General features: G+C 37.5%; 1 pseudogene; it reads left to right on the top strand.

The window, feature by feature from the left end:
• Window positions 1-1243: 1243 nt before the first annotated feature.
• Window positions 1244-10517, top strand: part of LOC149793428 (beta-1,3-galactosyl-O-glycosyl-glycoprotein beta-1,6-N-acetylglucosaminyltransferase 3-like) — a 28262-nt pseudogene continuing 18988 nt past the window's right edge.

The following is a 10517-nucleotide window of genomic DNA, read 5'->3' as shown; positions in this document are numbered from 1 at the left end:
CGAATCGGGTTACCAAGGATAACCAGACGGGAACCAGACGAAAAACAAAATCGCTTCAAGGATACTTCAGTGGAAGGATACTTCGGTATAAAGGGGGGGGGGGGGAAATAGCCGGAAATTAGCAGAGATCACAGTAATAAAAGGACGCTAGTCAGAATATATCCATGTCGTAAACATTATGATACTTTCCTGGATACGTTCATTTAAAGAAAATTGTCTAATAAGTTCATGCTTACAATAAACAATTTAGGAATTTGTCAACCAATGAAAAGTCATTGTAATCAGTACGTCGGAGTTATGAATGCTTTGATGGTGGGTTGCGTTTAAATGACTTCATTTTTCGTAAACAAGGTTTGTCGTTTTTTTTTTTTTTCGATCGCTGGCGCAAAGACTCGTGCTCGTTCCGTACCTTCATCTATTCTTCCATCAGTTTATCCACTTAAATTTGTTTCAGAGAACATATCCAAATTTGATATCGAAGACAACATGCTGCGGACATAAAACTTTAAAACTTAAAACGCACGTGTGGCTGGATGACTAAAGTGGATGCAACATATTGAGATCAATATATAACATCAAATTGTTTGTCAACGTGCTTAATCGTTAATTTATATGTACTCGCCATGATTTATATGTATTCATTAATTTATTGCCGCTGACGCCTAATGTTGTCTCGCAAGGAATGAATATGGGGGACTGTCGTAAGGTTTATTTGAGCAGCACGATCGCGGTATTTTGTTTGCTGATCTTATCCATAGGAATCCCATTCTACTTCAATGAGTAGACTTCTTCTGTTCCACGTCAATGCGAACATTATACCAGCCCAAGTCCTCGCCAAAAGACAAAATTATTTGTCAACCGTGTTCATGTCCAGGGAGATAATTTGAAACTTTAGGGCTCTTATTCAGATCGAGAAAGCAGGATTAATGCCCCTGATTTTGTTATTATAGTTGATGAAGTAAAACATTTTGTTAGCCTTTCAAAAAATCTTTTTAATGCAACAAAGCATGCCTCTGAGACAATTGCAAGTAGAAGCCTCGCGGATCTATTTGGATATGAAAAGAGTACACCCGACGGATACATCGATCGTAAGGAGGATTAAAAATACTTCATTCAAAATAGGAATATACATGAAGTCAGCTTTAGGGAAATATTTGACGGTAATTCAGCAGAATTGAAAAATGCTGAAGATCGGTCAAAGACAACACAAATATCTACACACAACGAATCCAGTTATATAAACATGACTAAAGACTGTGAACAGTTTCGGAAGGAGAGAGGATATATGAGCCCGCTCACGTATATGGAAGAAAATTTTCCGATAGCCTTCAGTTTGTTACTGTTCAAAGATGTGGGTCAGGCGGAACGTTTGTTACGTGCAGTATACAGACCACAAAACATATATTACATACATGTGGATAAGAAAAGTTCAGATGATGTGAGAAAAGCTGTTCAGGGTATAGCTTCCTGTTTTGATAATATATTTGTGACTCCCAGATCCTTTGAAGTGCAGTGGGGAACAATGACAGTGCTAGAACCAGACATTTTGTGCACGAATGAATTATGGGAGAAAAGTAAAAAGTGGAAGTATTTTATCAATTTAACAGGTCAGGAGTTTCCATTAAAGACAAATTATGAGTTAGTTCAGAATTTTCAAGCGTACGACGGTGCCAATGATTTAGAGGGGACAATTAAAAGGTAAGATCTTTGTTTTCTATTTCCATGTTAGTATCAAACTAATTTATCACGCACAGATTGAAAAAAGAAGAGAAAACACAATTAGCTTCCTAACATATTTGATTTATTTAACTCTCTCTCTCTCTCTCTCTCTCTCTCTCTCTCTCTGCATATCAGTGAAAACAACTAAAAAAGAACTGATCACTCGTCATGATCGAGATCCTTGCCTTCTCACGGGTTGCGTCTTACATATCTGCATTAGTGGCAGCATCGCATTGGGTACAATTGTACCAAGAAATGTTTTAGTAGCACGCATCTTTGAACTAGCCTTGTTTCACATACGTGCGATTAGAATTTTTAACGTTTCATGGAAATTTCCTATTCTGACTGACATGGTATTATTCTTATTATTATCAGTTGAAAATGTCATCGTTATTGAGGAAGAATGTCTTCTTATTGGAAAAAAAAACTCCACATATTTTCAGACACTATCTTGTTGAAGAACTCCATGTATTTATTTGACTTGCTTCAGATTATATTACTCTTGCTTAAGTCTGTTTGGATCATTTTAATGAGACAGCGGAAAGAAGGCAACGCGCAATGATATGTCACACCAGATATGACGCTTGGCACTTCCTTAGCAAGCGTCATGCAGACTGCTTTTGGTCCTTGTCTCACATCAAGACTAACACAGTCCGATTTCTACGGATAACGAATTTATATAAAACTTTAGATATATCACCGAATGCGTACATATTATTGCAGACACATGTATTCTAATACCTGCAATGGGATGAGAATTAACATTCGCGTCTTCGAGTAACAATTCAAGCTAGTTGTCAAAAATAATTCAAAGTACATGCTATGGAACGACAAATCTCTACCACTTTTGTGACAAATAGCAAAACGAGTGGGAATTTTTATAATTGGTCAGTTTTGAAAAATCCTTCATAGCAAGGAGGGAATAATAAAGTAATATTTAACCATGATGACAACATTTTTGTTTACGACTAATGAATATATAACCAGAATAATTATTAAAAACTGAAAAATAAGGTACATAAACACACACAATGGTTAATACGACCAATAGCAGTGCCATAAATTATACACATTAATATTGACTATGAATGCAAACTTGAAGGATTTCCTAAAAGAAGACAGAGACTTCGTTAAGAAAAGTATGTTTACAATTTGGCTTCTCTATAAAAATAACTTTAAAACAATGTATTCCATAGCAATCTGGAAACTTTAGTATTGATGTTTAAATCTGAGCCATGGACTGTGCACTGTTAGTATCTGTCAACTGGACGTATGCTACACTTGACGTGAGAAAACCTTAAACTAAATGCCGAAAATATTAGCTTGGGTTAACATTTTCCGTTTTACAAGACAGAACGTCATTAGGCTCCAGAAAGGTTTAATGAATATATACATTGTCTTACTGCGTGTCACTCAAAACTGTCAAATATATGGAAAAGTACATCCATCGTGCTAGAAGAAAAGGTATTTTCTTTATTAATTCTATATTGCTAGATACCTAAATGTCTTTATCATCCAAATGTATGCATCGTGATATTACTAGAAATCAACAAAGTTAAGGGGGTTAGTTTGTTAAATACTGAACCATGAACGCAGTCGAGTATTTTCAGTTCGTTTCTATAAAATTATTATTATTTCTTCTTCTTCTTCTTCTTCTTCTTCTTCTTCTTCTTCTTATTATTATTATTATTATTATCATTATTATTTCTAGGGTCAGTAAAGATAGATGGCAAAATGCGGGACCTCCACCGCACAATATAACAGCCACAAAAGGTGCAATTCATGTGATTGTAAACAGAGACTTTGCGGATTTTATTATACATAACCCGATTGCTCAAGACGTTTTGAACTGGACAAGAAAAGTTGAAGTTCCCGATGAAACGTTCTTCTCGAGTCTTAACCACAATCATCAACTGGGTATAAGAGGAAGTTATAAGGGTAATTGAAAACTAGATTTACCTTTACAATATTGATTTTGTTTCTGCAGTAAAACTTTGCTAACCTTTGTTGCATTAAAAAATAGCACTCAGTTATATATTGATAAGACGTTAAATTATTGTGATTTCCAGCATTCCGCATCACATGCAGCTGTTATGGCTCCCTGATGCCCAACTTTCCATAACTTCCTCATCCTGGCTGAATTTCAGTCAATTTAGCATATTATTAAGATTTCGAATAATGTCACGAGTAGTAAATGGGGACACCCTAGGGACAATGGGACTTAGCATTAAAAACACCCCTGGGCCACTCTAGGGACAATGGGAATTTAACATGGAGAAAATTGCTGGGCCACTCTAGGGACAAGGGGAATTAGCATTACATGGGAATAGAGTTTGGGCTTGTCTAGGGACAAGGGAAATTTAACAGGGGAATAGATCGTGGGACTGTCTAGGGACAAGGGGAAATTGAACATAGGGACAAGGGGAAATTGAACATGGGAATAAATCGTTGGACTGTCTAGCGTCAAGGGGAATTTAACATATAGAAATTGAATATGGTGGGTCTATATAGCGTCAAGGGGAATTGAACATGGTGGGATTGTCTAGGGAAAATGATGGTAGAGGGTCAAACACAACAGAGACAGGGACATACATACACTAGTACAAGCGTGAGATTTATATATAAAGCATTACCACGACCTGAAATCTTGCTGGGGTGTTCAAAACTTTGCATAATTGTAATGATGCTATAAATAGCTATAATCAAGGAAATGCTCAACGACAAAATGGATGTGACTAAAAGTAACGGTAAAATGACAAAATTGTCCCAGAATTTAAAGGAAAATAAACATATCCCCGAAAATTAAGTTACAATGGTTTAGACTAAAATGGATAAAATTAGTAACTACTTACAATATCAACTTCTGTGACGATCGTGGATAAATACCTATGTATCTATAATCAGCTGAAATTCCTATGAAATCCCACTATCTATTTATAGCTCCAACTTGTGGGTTTTTCCTTTGGAAAATCCCACTATCTTTTTATAGCCTCAGCTTGAGTGACGTTCCTGTTTATGAATTCTAGTATATATGTATAGCTACAAAATGTGGAAATCCCCAAGTCGATATTTATAGTCTCAAAGTTTCCAGCGTCAGTGACGTCACTGTACTGAACACTAGGGGATAAATGGCAACAGTGTTGCAAGTGGCTGACCTGAATACGCGCTACTGTAGGTAGGTAGGTAGAGTGTATCCGATAGGGATAAAGTGAGTTTTATAGGGACAAACAGAGACCAATACACACACACACACACACACACACAACATACGCGCGCAGACACACTCACACACACACACACGCACAGAGGGAAGAGGAAAAAACAAACCCCAAATATACTATCCACACTCGGGAGGAAGAAAAAAAACCAACCAAATATACGATCTACACAACGTACGCGAACACACACACACACACACACACACACACAGAGGGAAGAGGATAAAACAAACCCCAAATATACTATCAACACAAAAGGGAGATAATACAAACCCCAAATAAACTATCCACACAAACGTACGCCAACGCATACAAACCCCAAATATACTATCAACACAGAAGGAGATAATACAAACCCCAAATAAACTATCCACACAAACGTACGCGAACGCATACAAACCCAAAATATACTATCCACACAACGTCGCTAACGCATACAAACTCCAAATATGCTATCCACACTCGGGAGGAAGAAGAAATAACAACCAAATATACGATCTACACAACGTACGCGAACATACATACACACACACACACACACACACACACACAGAGGGAAGAGGAAAAAACAAACCCCAAATATACTATCAACACAGAAGGGAGATAATACAAACCCCAAATAAACTATCCACACAAACGTACGCGAACGCATACAAACCCCAAATACACTATCAACACAGAAGGGAGATAATACAAACCCCAAATAAACTATCCACACAAACGTACGCGAACGCATACAAACCCCAAATATACTATCCACACAACGTCGCTAACGCATACAAACCGCAAATATACTATCCACACTCGGGAGGAAGAAGAAAAAACAACCAAATATAGGATCTACACAACGTACGCGAACACACACACACACACACACACACACACACACACAGAAGAGAAAAAACAAACCCCAAATATACTATCAACACAGAAGGGAGATAATACAAACCCCAAATAAACTATCCACACAAACGTACGCGAACGCATACAAACCCCAAATACACTATCAATACAGAAGGGAGATAATACAAACCCCAAATAAACTATCCACACAAACGTACGCGAACGCATACAAACCCCAAATATACTATCCACACAACGTCGCTAACGCATACAAACCGCAAATATACTATCCACACTCGGGAGGAAGAAGAAGAAAAACAACCAAATATGCGATCTACACAACGTACGCGAACACACACACACACACACACCACAGAGGGAAGAAGAAGAAAACCATTATACACTATCCACACGCAGTGAAGAAATAACCCTTTATATATATACTATCAACAGAGAGTGAAGAAAATAACCCATTATATTCCATCAACACAGAGTGAAGAAGAAAAAGTTTTTTGAAAGCACCTAAGCCCTCACCTGCAATGACCAACTCTGCCAAACACCTACACCCCACCCACCCCCACTCCCAACACTACAAAACCCATTTAACCCGTTATTTTATGGCATCAGTGTGTGATTTAGGAAACATCAAAACACAAAATGATGGACGAATAGACTGACTATTGTTTACGGACTTGCATGCCTAAAGAGCGTGCGTGAAGGAAAACATCCTTCCATTTCAATTCTAACTAAAACATGATCCAGAGGGATAGAGAGAGGTGAAAGAGCACAATTTCATAAAGTGTGAGTAAAAACAAAACACGCCATCCTTATTATACAATGTCAAGACCAAGAGACACTTACGTTTTCTTTCTGGTCTATTCTCTTTTAGAAGGTAGTATGAAATTTCACATCAGGGCCAACGCATCGGCTCACATTGTCAATTTTTCCATTTCCATGTTTTTACTGGCACAAGTTCTTCATCATCTTCAATTTCTTCTTCTTCTGAATCCCTCTTCTCTGTTTCGTCTTGTTTTTGTTTCTTCTCTTTTCTCGTAGGGCACTCTGAATTCCAGTGTCCTTTCTCCTGACAACGATATTAGGTATCTTGACTTTTGTCTCTCTTTCTTAGACGAAGCAGATATTCTGGAGACAAATACCCATTTACCTTTGCAGATATAGCAAACTTCATTAGCACTTACACACTTTCGTATGACTCTCATCAAATCAACGACCAAAAGAGTAAGTTTTGTTGCCACTTTCGCATGTGAATTATGCTTTCGTATGACTTTTAGCAAATATTTGACCAGCAGGTCGATCTGTGCTGACTCTTCCATCTTCTTGATCGTTTGAGAGCGGAATGAATACTCTGACGCTAAGACACTCTCCTTATATACATGGACCTGCTGCGTATGAAACCTAGTCAAATGTAATTTTGCAATAAGATGAAACGGTTTCATTGAGGAAGTAAAAAGCAATGATGTATTGTATCGCCTCAAACAAAATCTGAAGTTTTAGTTCAAATCCGTGTCAGCGATTTCGAAGACGACATAACTGAGCTTTAATCAATGCTCTCCAATTATGCCACAAAACCACGAGTCCTGATTCACGCCAAAAGAAATTTCGTTCGGTCCATAAAAAATAGTATCACATCTGAGAAACGCAAAAACGAACTTGCAGAAAACTGAGAACGACGGCTTACACCTACAACGTAAATGTGTGAGTTCAAGAAGTGCGTAAAACTTAGTCAAATTAGATTTTTATAGTCAAGACGAAACGATCTCTTTTCGAACAAGAAAGCAGACACCAAGCGACAATGGCGATCCGTGTCACACAACACTTTTCAAAATGTATATTATCAGAGGTTTGTTCTAGCGATCTGCACGGTTAAATTAAATGTTGATGTATTTTGCAATAAGACGGACACAATTTCCATGGGATCGCCCATGGTACGATTGTTCGTGCATTAGTTTAATTTTTAAAAATATTTTTTTATATAAATCGCCTATAGGATAGACCCAGTAAAGCATGGCCATTCTCGTCACTGTCTGAATAGCTACTCAAGTCAATTCGAAGCGAACGCGGTAAGAAAATAAGTATAGCCAATGAAATGGCTTACAACGGGTGATGCATGCATTTTGTTCTAGGGCTGTGTGGCATAATAATCCCTATGTTCTTGCGTTGTTACCATTACAGTACAGACAGACTGAAATGTGAACTTACAAGCCCTCTTTGTGTGTGTTGTACCATTTCCTCTTACCACATCAAAATACTGAGCGTCACAGTATTGGTTCGCGTTTTCAAGCTGACCATTTTTTTATATCTCACTTAAACATTTCGACATAAACACTCACATCGGTAGAGTCAGAACAGACGTGTTACAGTATTGAGGGGCATGTTATCTTTTCTTTTTCAAACTAATAAATTCGGGGTTTGTATGAAGCAAAGAACCGAAAGTACAGTGAAACTCAAGGATGATGACCCAATCTGTCTGTCTATTGATGCGTGTATTTACTTAAGAAGAAATATGACCTCTAAAACACAAAGAGATACGGCAAGCATGATTAGATTAAACACAACGATGTTTTCCTTCACGCCCGTGTAATTTAGAGTTTCAATCGTCTTTGAAGACAAACTTGGTCTCCTTTTGTAGGGCTTGAAATAATAAAAAAAACTGAAAAATCTTAAGCACTTTGCTATAGATAATTTCATCAACAGACCAAACAACATAAATACCGTTACAACAATAGAAAGCCTTAAATCTTCTATCAAAAAGAAATGCATGAAAAAAATTAAAGATTAACGATAACTAACCAATGAAACCGAATTTAACAAAGGCAATGACATGTGAAGAAATGCCTCTCACTTTGGAAAGGTAGGCGAATGTACTCTGTCATGCACCGTCAACTTGAAAAAAACTATAAACAGAGAGAAACCTGAATTCAAAATTCAGTTGTTTCTTTTTCTTCAAAATTATTTCGTTTCTTTTTTCTTTTTTTTTTTTTGTTGGAACAAATCTAAGCACTAATATAGAGTGGAAAAGGGAAAATGCACATACAAGCTTTGATATTTCTGAAAAAAGGAGGGGATATTCCTAACGTTCATAACCACCTATATATGCTTGGACTTGTCTGTGACTTATCCACAAAACAAGATGTACATATTTCTGGTCAAGCTGCAAGTGTGTGCGTGTTTTTGAAAATGGTAAAAATTGGATATACAATTTTCTCGTGACACTTATAAAGTGAAGAGTCTGTGCAAGTGTCAAAAGCCAAAGTCATATAAGTTTTGTATTTTGTACGGCTTGTAAAGATTTCTACTTTAGAAAATGTGAAGTATCACAAGTTATTATCACAAACAGAAGTGGAACATAGGGGCTTGCAAGAAAGAAAATAACCCAGACAGTTGGTGTCATCAAGAGTGCTAGAGACGGTACCCGAACTTGCTTGCCTGCTTACTTGAATTAAAGTGATTTTCGCTCTAATGGAGCATGTATCACTGGTTTAATAACGCACCGCGTGATTTTTAATTACTCCTGGGGAAGGAAAGAGCGCATCATCCCCCAGGCTTTTATGTACTCACAGACTATTTTTAAATTTAGCCACTCAGGTGTAGGACTAACTAGTCCTTAACAACCTGACTGAAAGACTTTAAACATGAGTGGGAATTGTCTCACCACACACTCATTTTTTCTGTCCGAGCGTGGTAAAGGAGGAAAAAGGTGCTCAGCAAGACAGCCATGGATGTTAAGTACTCACCAAAACGCTAGCCCGTACTTATTTCAAATCAAGTCCCGTTTTTGCTAATGGACAATAAAAGGTACCAATAATGTGTTAACCACCTGTGCAATTAGTTCAAATCTAACGAGTCTGTTAAATTTCCTACTTCCTAACATATCTGTCTAATATTAGTACTTAGTGTACATAAAAATAGCCATACTGATCTTATTTTAAATTATTATGTCTAAGCGACATATACCAGTTTGGTCACTGCTAGGTTTAAAAAGTTAAGTTTGTTGTGGTGTTCCAATGGGTCAAGTTTGTTTCGAGAATAGTTTAGTCAAGGAGGGATACCAAGCCAAATATGATTCCCTATTTAATAAAAAGCAATCTTTTGGAGCCCTAAAAAAAAGTCTGTTTTTTCTGTTAGAAGGTAACACGTCTCTCTTTTGCTTTCACGTTCTTTCCCGCACTCCTAGTCTCATGATTCTTGTTGTGTTGTGTTGTGTCTCCAGTCTGTCCATCCATTGTCGACTCATCTTCCTACGAAGATGTGCTCAAGATAAGCCAAGTTGAACGAAGCCTGTGTGAATTTGCATAGGGTCATGACAAGTCTGATACCGAGACCTGAAGAGATAGACAATATCATAATGTTGAAAGTCACTGAAGACCTGAAAGAAGAGCTCTTCAAGGAGGAATTCAAGAAGGAGAAAGAAGAATGGACGGAGAAGTACAGACTTCATAAACAGCAGAGACAGCAGCAACAGCAGCAGCAGCATGAACCTGGCAGAGGCTTTGTTAACAGTTTTATCGACACCAAAGAGTTCTTCTTCTCTTTCCGAAGAAGCAGACCTTATCCTGTGAGAAAGCCTGTCGTCAGAGGAGGCCGTCATCTTATAACCCAAGCGATCGCCATAGCTTCAACTTCCCAAAAAAAAATTTCAGGGCTACCCCATACTCTCGAAAAGAAATCACATTCCATTGCCTATGATACGTTAGTCAGTTAGAAGAAAATATACAG

The sequence above is a fragment of the Sinohyriopsis cumingii genome, chromosome 8 (genome assembly GCF_028554795.1).
Source record: "Sinohyriopsis cumingii isolate HCF-2022 chromosome 8, ASM2855479v2, whole genome shotgun sequence".
Taxonomy (NCBI): Eukaryota; Metazoa; Mollusca; class Bivalvia; order Unionida; family Unionidae; genus Sinohyriopsis; species Sinohyriopsis cumingii.
This window is presented reverse-complemented; position numbering and strand designations above follow the sequence as displayed.